The following is a 14,505-nucleotide window of genomic DNA, read 5'->3' as shown; positions in this document are numbered from 1 at the left end:
CCTTCATATTTTACCCTGCTAATCCCCCTGGCACTAGGGTTAATTTAGAATGGCCAGTCAACCTAACCTGCACATCTTTGGACTGTGGGAGGAAAACGGAGCATCCGGAGGAAACCCATGCAGAGAATGTGCAAACTCCACACAGACAGTGACCCAGGCTAGAATTGAACCCGGGTCCCTGACGCTGTGAGGCGGCGGTGCTAACCACTGTGCCATGACTTGGGTAATTAACTCCTGTTTGCATGAATTCGTAAATATATACATTAAATCTAATTTTGCTTTGTCCTTGCCATTGGCTTTATAACTTGGCAAGTGATGGCTGGAAATATATAAAGGGAGCTTTTGCCGCACTATTGGTGAAGTAAAGTTAGGAGCGGTTCCAAGGAATTTATCAGCCAGAGATGCAAAGTTTAGGTTTGTAAATACTTGCAGAAATGGGCTTCAGCAAGGCTGAGTAAGAGATAGATACTTCGGGTAGCACATCCTCCCCTGCAAATCTTCAAAGAATAAGCATGAGGGGATACACTGTCAGCACAGAACTGACCTGGGGTCACCTGTCAGGGGAGAAAGCTATAGGCAATTGTTGAGAACTCCCTGTGGTGCGTCATAAATAAGTTATCATAGTGCTGTGGATGTATGTAAAGGTGAGAAAACATGGTCTGCTTTCATGAACACCTTCTTATAACAGGCATCCTGCATCAGCCACTGGTTTTACTTAACCCTTTAACACGTTAGTTGCATTCTGCTAACCCTTTTGGAGCTCTTGTTTAGTCAGGCAAAGTTTAAGGTCAACAGAAATTGTGTACACCGCATTTTTCATTTCTCTTTTGAGTTACATTTCTTCTGTGGCTGTAATGGTAAACTAATGACGGACTTACAGTGCACAGGTGGAATCTCTCCTGTCTTTGCAGAATTCTCATTCTGCAAAACAAAACGGTGCGTGAATTCTATTTAAAGATGAAGTCACATTTATTGAAGGATCTGTGAAGAGTGAACTGAAGAAAATGAAAGGGTGAGGAGAGGGTAGGGGTAATGTCAAGGTTTTTACACGTAACTTTACTTATATACAATAACAGAATGCTGCTTGTTAATACACGATGAAATATCTGAGTGATACCTGCAGCTAATGACTCTTGGAAAGTGAGCAAAGTCATTATCACATGGTATGGATTTTCTGACCATACCCAGCATCAATGTTTCACTGTGAAAATCTCTGCCCTGTTGCAGTGCAGTATTTTCTTTGCTATGTTGGAGGATATCATTGGATTAACCAATAGCCATGATACCTTGGACAGCTGTCACAGTTTGTGTTACAATCAAGCTCTGACAGAATTCACTGTCTCCAATTTGAAGAATGTGTCTTGGAGAGTTGTATTCAAACAGTTTGTGATCCTGATGAACAGATGCCAACATTAAAATATCCAGGGCTGCAAATCAACTTCTGTGGGGCGGCACAGTGGCAGTGGGGCAGCTTAGTGGCACAGTGGTTAGCAGTGCTGTCTCACAGTGCCAGGGACCCAGGTTCAATTCCGGCTTGGGTCACTGACTGTGCCAAGTCTGCACGTTCTTCTCGTGTCTGCGTGTGTTTCCTCCAGGTGCTCCGGTTTTCTGCTATGGTCCAAAGATGTGCGGGTTAGGTGGATGGGCCATGCTGAATTGTCCCTAAGTGTCGGGGGACTAGAAGGGTGAATATGTGGAGTTATGGAGCCGGGGTGGGATTGTTGTCGGTGGAGGCTCGATGGGTTGAATGGCCTCCTTCTGCATTGTAGGGATTCTATGATTCTTTTGTCACTTTTATTATGTTGGCAGTGGGTGAAAATGGCCTCAAAGAACTGGGCAAATCCAGTATTGGCCTCCTGGCGAGGGGTCTTCTTCTCTCCCTTCTTCCCCAGAAAGGACAGTGTTCAGCTTGAGTACAGTTACATAGCAACCCACTGTGGTGAACCATGGATGGTTACCACTATGGGTACTGAACCATAGATGGTTACCACTATGGGTACTTGTACATATGTTACTCTTGTTACTGTTGGGGTTAGGGTTGGGGTGTTCCACCTGTTAGCATTGTTCTGTGGTACACTCCGTTTGGCTCCGCCTTCTTATAGGAGTATAAAGGTCACTGCCACTTCCTAGTGACCCTTAGTCTGGGGTAGTATTGTTAAGCAGTGTGCTCTATTCTTGTTGCGAATAAAAGCCTTTATTTCCCGAGTATGATCTAGCCTCTCGAGTGAATTAATCGCGCATCACCCACCAATATGTGTTACCTCATTCAAGTAACCATTTTTCCTCTTGGCATTGGGATAGTGGCCCTGATTTTCACTGCACTTTCTCCCATCGTGCTGCCTGTGGAACTTGGGTGGGTCTATGGTGGAACCTACGCTTCCGGTGAAGTTACAGTGGAGCTGCAACAGAAAGCACAAGGAAATTTGGGGCACCACAGTGGCACAGTGGTTAGCACTACTGCCTCACAATGCCTGGGACCTGGGTTCACTCGGGTCACTGTCTGTGTGGAATTTGCAAGTTCTCCCCATGTCTGCGTGGGTTTCCTCCGGGTGCTCTGGTTTCTTCCTGCAGTCCAAAGATGTACGGGTTAGGTTGATTGGCTATGCTAAATTGACCCTTAGTGTCAGGGGGTGTTAGCAAGGTAATGTGTGGGGTTACAGGAATAGGGCCTGAGTGGGATTGTGGTCAGTACAGACTCGATTGCCCAAATGGCCTCCTTCTGTACTGTAGGGATTCTATGATTCTATGAAATTCAGAGTTAGTTGATGACAGAGACCAGACACTGTCCTCCCCTGACAATCGCAGATTACATGCTGGGAAAGGGGTCACAGGTTATTGATAAACAGGATTGGGAACCCTGGCTGATTGTCATTCTATCTTTTCCCCTCCTGAATGGTGAGATCATTGGCTGGAATTCTCCGACCTCGCACCAGGATGGAATTATCCAGTCCCGTCGCTGTGAATGGGGATCTGGCTGAGTGCCAAGTTCTCCATTCTTGCTGGCAATGGCGGCAGGGTGTACGAATTCTTGCCATTATAATTTTGTTCTGCTTGAAATCAACTGACCTTGGATCAGGGCTAACACTTTGCTGACTCCAGGGCAGTGTATTTACTATCTGGGCAACTGGGGTGGCTCAAAGGCTGCTCCTTTTAATTATTTTTGTTTTTCAAAGAAACATAATTTTTAAAGACCACATTGAGTTTGGGATCCCATTAATCACTTGGACAGATGACATTCAGGAAAACTATACTTAAAATTCATTTAATTGGATGGCAAATGGGTGAAGCTTTATTTCAGAATTTCAGATGTACAATCATAGAATTCCTACAGTGCAGAAGAAACCATGTGGCCCTTCAAGTCTGCACCAATTCTCTGACAGAGCATCTTACCCAGGCCCTATCACTGTCACCCCCCCACACACTTATCATGGTTAATCCATCTAACTTACACATCTTGGGACACTAAGGGGAAATCTAGCATAGCCAATCCACCTAACCTGCAAATCTTTGGAGTGTGGGAGGAAACCGGAGCACCCGGAGGAAATCCATGCAGACACATGGAAAATGTGCAAACTCCACACAGACACCCAAGGCTGGAATCGAACCTGGGTCCCTGGAGCTGTGAGGCAGCAGTGCCAACTACAGTGCCACCATGCTGCCCCCACTTCCCCACTTTCTCTGCAGACACTGTCCAAGTGATTCTTTATTTAACCGATGGGAGGAAAATCTTCCCTCTCTTTGCCTTAACTGTAAATTCAAGGCTTTGCTGAAATTGCACAGGCAAATGAGACAGGCAGAACTCAGGCCCAAGAGTTGGTGAGGACCTTGGCATGCTTGGTCCTTGTTGTTTCCAGGAGTTTTCTCACTGAAGATCTCTCTGCCCCCCGACAAGGTAAATTGGGAGTGTTCCAGAGTAGAGACAAGTTGCAGGAAATCCACTCTCCCTCGATCAGGACCCAACATGTATTTGACAGCCACTACAGTAAGTAGAGGTGTAGTGCCCTCCAGAAAGGTATGTGTGGTCTCCACCATTGGGCTCTATCCCAAGCAGGAGAAAGCCTGGACAATCCTCATCACCAGCACAAGCAGGAAGCTCCGGCACCTGGGAACTGTAAAGTGTCTTGGAAGTGACAATTAATGTGTAAATTAATTCTTTTCGCTCCATCATCCGACATGGTCCAGCTGTTGACCCTGAGATTGTGACACAATAAATTTTGGATCCCTTGCTTCTCTTCCTATAAGGAAGCAAGCCCATTATATTTACATTTTACAGCACGGCACGGTGGCACAGTGGTTAGCACTGCTGCCTCACAGCGCCAGGGACCCGGGTTCAGTTCCAATCTCGGGTCACTGTCTGTGTGGAGTTTGCACGTTCTCCCCGTGTCTGCGTGGGTTTCCTCTGGGCGCTCCAGTTTCCACCCACAGTCCAAAGATGTGTGAGTCAGGTTGATTGGCCATGCTAAATTGTCCCTTAGTGTCAGGGGGATTAGCAGGGTAATATGTGGGATCAAGGGGATAAGGCCTAGGTGGGATTGTTGTCGGTGCAGGCCCGATGGACTGAATGGCCTCCTTCTGCACTGTAGGGATTCTATGATTCTATGATTCTATAGAACATAAGACAAGAGCCAGAAAATGCTGTTAAATCCATTGAACATGTTCTGTTGTTTAAGTTGCACCAATATTTAATGGAAACGTAGTTTGAAACTATCTGGCAGCTTACAGAAGGAGTTCTGTTCATGAATGTTCACATGAATATATAGGCTCCGCTCCCCACACTGGCCACATACCCCCACCCCAGGTAGTTTTTAAACTCAGTTTTACACGGCACTGAAGTTATAAGGCACAGTGTCAGATCAAGCAGTCAGAGGTGCCTTCCCCAAGATGGTCTCATGCCGCTTCACTTCTGTGCCAGTCAGAATGAACCAGATTATGGTGGCAGTGCTGAAACTGTGAGAGTGTGGCTGCACCCTGAGCTCAAAGTTCCAGAGACAGCTTGGAGTGTTTCGCCTTCCTTCTGACCTGACGACTCTCAGCAACAGATGCACCATAGAAAGCCTTCTTTCTGGTTGTATCACAGCTTGGTATGGTTCCTGCTCTGCCCAGGACCGCAAGAAACTACAAAAGGTCGTGAATGTAGCCCAATCCATCACTCAAACCAGCCTCCCATCCATTGACTCTGTCTACACTTCCCGCTGCCTCGGCAAAGCAGCCAGCATAATTAAGGACCCCACACGCCCCGGACATTCTCTCTTCCACCTTCTTCCGTCAGAAGAAAAATACAAAAGTCTGAGGTCACGTACCAACCGACTCAAGAACAGCTTCTTGCCTGCTCCAACAGACTTTCGAATGGACCTACCTCGCATTAAGTTTATCTTTCTTTACACCGTAGCTATGACTGTAACACTACATTCTGCACTCTCTTGTTTCCTTCTCTATGAACGGTATGCTTTGTTTGTATAGCGTGCAAGAAACAATACTTTTCACTGTATACTAATACATGTGACAATAATAAATCAAATAAAATCAGCAACACTTGTATCCCTGTACTCCCAATGGAATCCAGCATCCCTTTCGAACAATTCAAACCAAATCATTATACATTCTGTTTAATGGGAGGCTACTTCAGAGGTCGGACTCCTTGAAACCCAACATAATTATTTACCTAGAATGAGATTCCTGTCTCCCCGGGTAATTATCATGTTCCCTTGATCATTGTTCCTGGTGAAGTATGAGGGAAGTTCCACTTCACTAATTATTTCCTGGAGTATTAGTCACAGAATCAACATTCATCAGGACAGAAACCGCCATGTATCGATTATCTACAATAGGGAATGAGTCGAAGGGGATGTGAACTTGAAAACCCAGAAAGTAGTGGAAGCTCTCACAGTTGTCTCAGCTGCAATTGGAATACATAGACCATCAATACTTCATGGCTCTAAACTTCATTCCGTCTTGCTGTTAATTTTTAAGCGGGCCACCTTAAAGTAGTGACTGTAGATCAGGAGATCGTGGAATGAATATTCTGCACCATGTGGTTGACAGAGCTGTCCCACGGATTGGCCAGAAAGCATCAAAATTATTGGCTCAACGAAGGTATAAGTTGCAATTAATGGTGTGATCTTGTCACAACCTGGCAGCAATAGAAGAGGACTGTGATTATCTCAAACTATGAAGGATAAATTGGCTGTTTAAGACGTCACCCACTCTAGAAAAAGCATCAGACATCAGAAAAGGGCGTACAATTTCCCAAAATGAGAGGAGCTGTCAAAGCATTACTTCCACCGGCGTTTTATCAGATGCTATATCTGACGTTGTAAGCTTTACTTCAACTGAGTAACCATACGCAAAATGATTCATTTGTGTTTTGAAGGGACCCCGCATCTTGGACCGTCATCATTCCCAGGCAAGGTAGACTTTTTATTATTCATTTGTGGAACATGGGTGTCGCTGGCTGGCCAGCATTTATTGCCCATCCCTGGTTGCCCTTGAAAAGAGGGTGGTGATCTGCCTTCTTGAATCGCTGCAGTCTATGTTCTGTGGGTTGACCCACAATGCCGGAATGGAGGGAATTCCGGGATTTTGACCCAGCGACTATGATGGAATGGCGATATATTTCCAAGTCAGGATGGTGAGTGACTTGAAGGGGAACTTGCAGGTGGCGGTGTTAAGCTAATGCATCAGATTAGGCCGATAGGTAGGGTCATCCAGGAGGCTTTTTCAAAATCTTCGCCTTTTAAAAGCTTTTGCTGTTTTTCCCTGCAATTCCAACTAGTTGCGGAGCACATGCGTCCTGGTGATAATTAGCAATCAATTTTCTTCAAAGTTCCGGAGTGATAATAGTCACCATTCATTTTTTGTTGTTGAAGCACAGAGTATCTGATGCTGAACCAAAGGATCACATGCAAAACTGCTCAGAAGGATTTCCATTTCCGGAAACTTCCATTGGCTGGTTTACCTTCTTACCACTTGTTCTGAACTATTTTGTGGAGTTCATTTAGTCTTCCAGAAATTTCTCACATGTGGGAGAATACCGTGCTTGACATATTAAGAATGCTTTCGGTAAATTTAGAAAAGTTCTCAATAACTCAAGGCCGTTGACTCACCCGTCTTTGTGCAATTTTTAAACCTGGGGTTAGGAGGGACTTGTTACTGGGACTGTTGGGATATTGAGGTGTTAACCAGTTTGATTGACACAGCCGGCTTTCTATAGTCGTGTGACTATGCCATGAGGTTGCCTCTGGTAAGAAGTCTCACAACACCAGGTTAAAGTCCAGCAGGTTTATTTGGCAGGAAAAGCCACTAGCTTTCGGAGCGCTGCTCCTTCGAAGGTGTTGTGAGACTTCTTACTGTGTTTACCCGAGTCCAACGCCGACATCTCCACATCATCGTTGCCTCTGGTGGCAGGCATTATAAGGCAATTCAGTAAGGACTCTCACTGAGGCAAGATACTGAAAGAGACTGCTGTCCTTCTACATGAAACATGTGGAGAAAAAAAATAAAGATTTGTGAACTCTGAAAATGATACAGAGAAGACATCGAGAACCCAGGAGAACAGTTTCAAATCTGCAAAAAAAGCTGCTGAGAAAAGGGACTAAAAGAAGAACTGCAAGTAAATACTGAGTGAGCTCAATAAATTTTTCCATCCCATCTCCAGTGACATTTGATGGTGATATGTGGCAAAACTGGCAGTTTTTCCACTTACAATGGCAAAACTATGAGATTGCAACAAGCCTGAACCGATAAGAATAATCAAACTTTTAACACTGCTGGGAAGGGACTGCTACAAAGTGTATATCACTCTTAATCTAACTGATGAGCAAAGAAAATAGACAACAGGGATTTTGAACACACATTTTGAACCCCCAGGTGAATGTTACATATGAACGTAATGTATTCAATACCAGAGTTCAAGTGAAAATGAGACCATTGCACGGTTTGGCAGCTAGCATAATCATGTGAATCCGGACAGCAAAGTGATGATCAGATTAAAGACAGATTAGTCTTTGGCATGCAAGATGCTTTGGTGAGAGCAAGTCCACTGAAAGATGAGGAACTGATGCTAAAGGAAGCAAAAGATACGTGTTGAAATGTGGAATTTGTGAATTGTCAGCCAAAGCATATATATGGAAAACCAGGGGATACATTATTCAGACAATCCAAGCTGAAGAAATGGAGTTAATACAGCCAAAGGCAGGTGCAAATACCACAGAGGACACTATGCACAGGAAAAGTAGAATTGCCCAGCATGGAGAAAGTAGTGTTTAATTGCAAGAATAAGAATCATTTCACATACAAGTGTTTACAGATACTTATTGGAGGTCTATCAGCAGATGAGTCTGATAAAGAACTATACACAACACAACAGATTAATTCAGTCAGGTCTAAAGGCGACAAATGGTTTGTAACTTGTCAGCATGACGGACAGCATCAAGTGAACAAGAAGTCTCAGATAGACACTGGTGCGTCATGCAACAAAATGGTCTTCACAGATTTCGACAAAGTGGTCAACGTCGCGATTTGCAAATTAAGCACTCAAAGGTAAGTTTGAAGATTTATAATGGCGCAATACTCATACCATGAGGACAGATTAGTCTGACAGCCCAATGCAACGGCAAGAAGGGAGACCTAGACTTCCACATCATAGATGGGATGCAAAGGCCACTCATTTCAGCTGCCGCTCACTATTGGCCACCAGTGGGATTTTCTGGTCCTGCTCATGTCTATGGCGTTTTGCATGGCTCAGTAGTCTTGCCACCAGGGAATCTGCAACGGGGACCGGAAGATCCCACCAGCAGGAAGGGCTGGAAAATCTTGCCTATTGAATCTTGGTGGAGTTCAGATAACTAAGCTTCACACAGAAGCATCTTGGCCTGGGTTGAGTGACAGGCACAGTGCTGAGCCCTCTGCCCTGGGCACTCCCTTTACATTACACCATAAAGGAAGATGACACCACACCCATTCCAATGCGAAACGGAAAGAGTAATACAAAACATGATGCAGAGCATCTTAAATTCAACCTGTTGGATACATTTTTTTCACAAGAAGTGAGTTCAGTGCATTGGAACGTTACCTCCTGCAAGATCCCCCCCAGGTCCTGCACTATCCTGACTTGGAAATAATTGTTCCTTCACTCTCAGTGGGTCGAAATCCTGGAACCCCCTCACTAACAGCAGTGTGGGTGTACCTACACCAGACGGCCTACAGTAGCTCAAGAAGATGGTTCGGCAATATCTTCTCAAGCGCAATTAGAGATGGGCAATGAATGCTGGCCTTGCCAGTGATGCCCATATCCTGTAAACAAATATTGAATAAAATTACCCCTGCAACTGACTGTGTCAATGCTGTCTAAAGGAAAAGAAGATGATTGTGATTCTTAATGTTACTCAAACACTACATTTTGCTTTTGAATGATAAGTTGAGCTATCATAGACTAGAATAGAATCCCTACAATGCAGATGGAGGCCCTTTGGCCCATCCAGCCTGTGCTGACAACAATCCCACCCAGGCCCTATCCAGCAACCCCACATATTTACCCTGCTGGTCCCACCACATTAAGGGTGGGATTTTACAACCTCACTCATCCTGCAACTGTAAAATCCTGCCTGAGATCAACGGGCCTTTTCATGGTCTGCCCCTCACCTGCTCGGATTTCCATGGCGGACAGGATGGTAAAATTCCAGCCGAAGGGGCAATCTAGCATGGGCAATCCACCTAACCTGCACATCTTTGGAGTGTGGGAGGAAACCCACGCAGACACAGGGTGCGTGTTCAAGCTCCACAAAGTCAGATGGTGGCACAGTGGTTAGCACTGCTGCTAACACTTTGAAACAATGCTGCTTGTTCATATGGGTGAGGGTTTCCAGCTTACATTCTACACAGGGGACAGCACGGTAGCACAGTGGTTAGCACCGCTGCTTCACAGCGCCAGAGATCTGGGTTCAATTCCTGGCTTGGGTCACTGTCTGTGAGCACATTCTCCCCGTGTCTGCATGCTGGTTAGGTGCATTGACCCAAACAGGTGCTGGAGTGTGGCGACTAGGGGAATTTCACAGTGACTTCATTGCAGTGTTAATGTAAGCCTTACTTGTGACTAATAAATAAACTTTAATGGCATTAGAGCCATATTTGGTACATTGATTACCTTGGGACATTTATGATTGTGGTAAAGTTTAAAGTAAGATACTTTATTGGCATCTCCATTAAAATAACAAAGGGATATTGTGCCAGCACATGCGGCATACACCAAAATCAAGCCATTCCTAAGCTCCAGGACAGCATCAAAAACTTAAAACTAAAGGATTAAATTAGACAGAGTACTTGCAAAGGGAAAACAAAAGAAGTTTTTCCAAGAATTGAGCCAATTCAGAGAAAGGGAATAATCGGAACTTCAAAAAAAGAGTCAATCTCAGTGCAGGAATTGAGAAACTTTCTACTGGTTTGCAACAAGTCAAAAAGTGTTGAGTTATTAGTTGGATACCTTTTAAACGTCAAACTTCAGGCCACTACTGTACTGGAGCTTGAAAGGTTCCTTTTTGCAACAGACTTCAATGGAAAGGAACAAGAAATGGTTTCAAGCAGGTAAATAAAAGAAAATGGTCGAGGACTGCCTATGACTTTATGAAGTAAATTGTGGTCAACAATGGAATGGCCATTAAGAAAGTGTCGGCCCCACAGCAGCAGGACCATGTGACATGTAACTAAAAGTAACACAATAAATTTTGATGGAAGTAGGAGCTCTAATGGTGCAGAGTTCTTCGAACAAGGGGGTCATAACAAAGGACTAGGATTTAGCGACTGGTGATTTCAACCTTTAAAGCAGATCAGAACTATGGCCATGAGAATCATTAGCCTGTTTGGTTGACAGCCGCATGTGAAGAAATCACGGAGTTTATTATCAAACAAAATATCAAAACTACCTTTGCTACAATACTGTCAATTTGGATTGATGAAGGACAGGTTGACAGTTTTTTAAGAATTCTTTGAGATTCCAACAGAGGTGGATGATTTTTTTGGATTCAGAATGAAGTAGAGGGAATTGGAGTTGGCACCAAGACGAAGCTGAAAGTAGCCATGTGGACTTAAATGAAAAATCAAACTGCATAACCTGAGTAGACTTTACTCTTTTCAATCAGTTTCTGTTCATTTATTTCCACATTAACACAAGGAAAAGTAGCTGCTTGCCTTGATTTTTCTTTCTTTTTATTTCTTGGCATGTGGACATCACTGGCATTTGTTGACCATCCCCAGTTGCCCTCAAGAAGGTGTTGATGGGTTATTATCTTCTTCCAGGGAAAACAGTGGCGTAGTGGTATTGTCATTGGACTCGTAATCCAGAGACCCGGAACAAGATCCAGGGATAAAAGTAAAATACTGCGGATACTGGAATCTGAAACAAAAGCTGCTGGAAAATCTCTGCGGGTCTGACAGCATCTGTGGAGAGCGAATAGAGCCAACGTTTCGAGTCTGGATGATCCTTCATCAGAGCTAACAAACGGTTATCTAGACTCGCAAGATCCAGGGACTTGGGTTCAAATCCCACCACGACAGATGGTGAAGTTTGAGTTCAATTAAAATATGCAATTAAAAAGTCTAATGGTGACCATAATGTCCTTTAGGGAAGGAAATCTGCCACCCTTACCTGGTCTGGTCTAGATGTGACTCCAGACCCACGGCAGTCGTTCAAAAGCCCTCTGGAATGGTGGGCAGTGATGGATGGGCAATAAATTCCAGCCCAGCCAGCGACGCTCACGTCCCATACAATGAATAATGAAAACCACCGTAATCCATGCACTATCATATATTCAAAGAATCCCTACAGTGCAGAAGGAGGCCATTTGGCCCATTGAGTCCGCACCGAGTCTCTGACAGAACCAATCGTATTTACCCCGCTAATCCCCCTAATTTACATATCTTTGGACACTAAGAGGCAATTTAACATGGCAAATTCACCTCACCTGCACATCTTTGGACTTTGGGAGGCACCCGGAGGAAACCTGCGCAGACACGGGGAGAACGTGCAGACTCCGCACAGATAGTGACACAAGCCGGGAATTGAACCTGGGTCCCTGGCATTGTGAGGCAGCGGTGATAACCATTGTGCCACCGTGCCACCCGGTGAAGATTCGGTGCAGTGAAGATTCACTCACGATACTACTAAGTATGAACTTCCAAGATTTTGACCCAGTGACAATGAAAGAATACTCATGTACATCCAAGCCAGAAGAGTGCGTATTGGAGAGGTTGGTGTTTCTATATTATTGTTATTTTAGATGGAGGGTTGAGAGTTACTGCCAAAGATGCCTTGATGTAATTGCTATAATACTTATTGTAAATCGTAGGCATTGTACCAACAGTACACCCAGGGTGGATGAGGTACCAGTCAATTGAACTGCTTTGACCTGGATGATGTTGAACTTATTCTGTATTGTTACAGCTATACCTTCCAGGCAAGTGAAGAGTATTCCATCACACTCTTAGTTTGTACCGAGGTGGTGGGGAGACTTTGAGGGATCAGGAGGTGTCCCACCATCGAGCGCACAGTCTCTGATCTGATCTAGTAGCCATGGCATTTATGTATTGGATGTAGTTCTGTTTCTGATTTTTGGTGAACCTGAAGATGTTTATCATGGAGTAATTGAATCATCCTTAGAATGTTAATAGGAGATGTTTGGGCTCACTCTTATTTTGGAGATGTCCTTTTCCTGGCAACTGTATCACACAAGTGTTATTTGTCAATGATCAACTTCAACAAGGTCTTCCTGCCTGCAGGCATGGGCCATATATTCATCTAAGGAATGGGTGGCACGGTGGCACAGTGGTTAGCACTGCTGCCTCACAGTGCCAGAGACCTGGGTTCGATTCCTGGTTTGGGTCCCCTGTCTGTGTGGAGTTTGCACGTTCTCCCCCCGTGTCTGCGTGGGTTTCCTCCAACTGCTCCGGTTTCCTTCCATGCTCCAAAGATGTGCGGGTTAGTTTGATTAGCCATGCTAAATTGCCCTTTAGTGTCAGGGGGACTAGCAGGGTAAATATGTGGGGTATGGGGATAGCACCTGTGTGGGATTGTGGTCAGTGCAGCCTCGATGGGCCGAATGGCTTCCTTCTGCATTGTTGGGATTCTATGATTCTATGTTCAGCCATGGTAACTGCGTGGGGTGACAGGGATAGGGCGGAGGGGAGGCCTAAGTGGCTTACTTTTTCAGAGTGTTGATGCAGACTCAATGAGCCATATGGCCTCTTTCTGCACTGTAGGGATTCCATGGCTCTTGTTTAGTGCTTTCTTTCAGACAATTAAGGAAAGGAAGATTGTTCACTCTTTTGTATAGATGCGCTCTTCAGAAACATCAAGCTCTGCTCAAGAGGCAGCCAGCATTTTCTCTGTAGGACTTACTCACTCATTTATATATCTTATTCCATTGATTGCATGTCTGAAAGATGCCATTGAAAGACTTGAGATGTGGTTTAATAGTACATCCCATTGGCTGGCCAGTTACCAGCGACCTTATTCAGTCAATATCCATAACAAATTAATTTGCAGTATTCAGTCGGGTGTTCCAGAAGAAAGTCTGGTCAGTTACGATGGAAAGGTTGTTATATGCAAACATTTTTATGACTCTTAAGTATCCACTTTAATTGCAACATCAGTGAGATTGATACTTTCAAGCCTCTACTGCATTACCTTATTTAATTGTACCTTCATTTGTTTTGTACATTATTCTATCACTAATATTTGATTATGTTCCAATGAATGTGTGGATTTTCAAGAGCTGTGTACTCTTCATTTGGCCTGATCTATTTTATTACAATTTAACTTGCCAGGGTTCTAATCAGAATTTGAATTGCATTTTGATTTTATTAATTGTTCATAAAATGATCTTTTTCTTTCCTCTATCAGCTTTGAAAAGGAGGAAGTTATGGTTTTGTTTTAATTCATTCATGGGATGTGGCCATTGCTGGCTGGGCCAGCATTTATTGTCCACCCCTAACTGCCCTTACTAAGCCATTACAGAGGGCATTTAAGAGTCAACCACATTGCTATGGATCTAAAGCCACATGTCAGGATGATAGATTTCCTTCCCTAAGGGACATTAGTGAACCAGATGGATTTTTACGACAATCGTCATCATTAGACATTTTTTGATTCCAGATTTTTATTGAATTCAAATTTCACCATCGATTCTGTAGAATCCCTACAGTGCAGAAAGAGGCCATTCAGCCCATCGGGAGTGCACTAACCCTCCGAAAGAGCATCCCGCCCAGAACCTCCCCTCTGCCCAATCTCCCATACCCCGTGCATTTACTATGGCTAATCCATCTAATTTATCCATCTTTGGATACTAAGGGGCAACGTAGCCATCTGCCATGGTGGGATTTGAACTCAGATCCCATTAGCCTGGGTCTCTAGATTACTAGTCCAGTGAAAATACCACTGCGCCATCGCCTCCTCAGGAAATCCAGGGTGGTGTTTATTTTGGAAATGCGAAAACAATCTAATACTAAGATCATTGA

This window comes from Mustelus asterias, chromosome 24, assembly GCF_964213995.1.
Source record: "Mustelus asterias chromosome 24, sMusAst1.hap1.1, whole genome shotgun sequence".
Taxonomy (NCBI): Eukaryota; Metazoa; Chordata; class Chondrichthyes; order Carcharhiniformes; family Triakidae; genus Mustelus; species Mustelus asterias.
Note: the sequence above shows the minus strand (reverse complement) of the source record.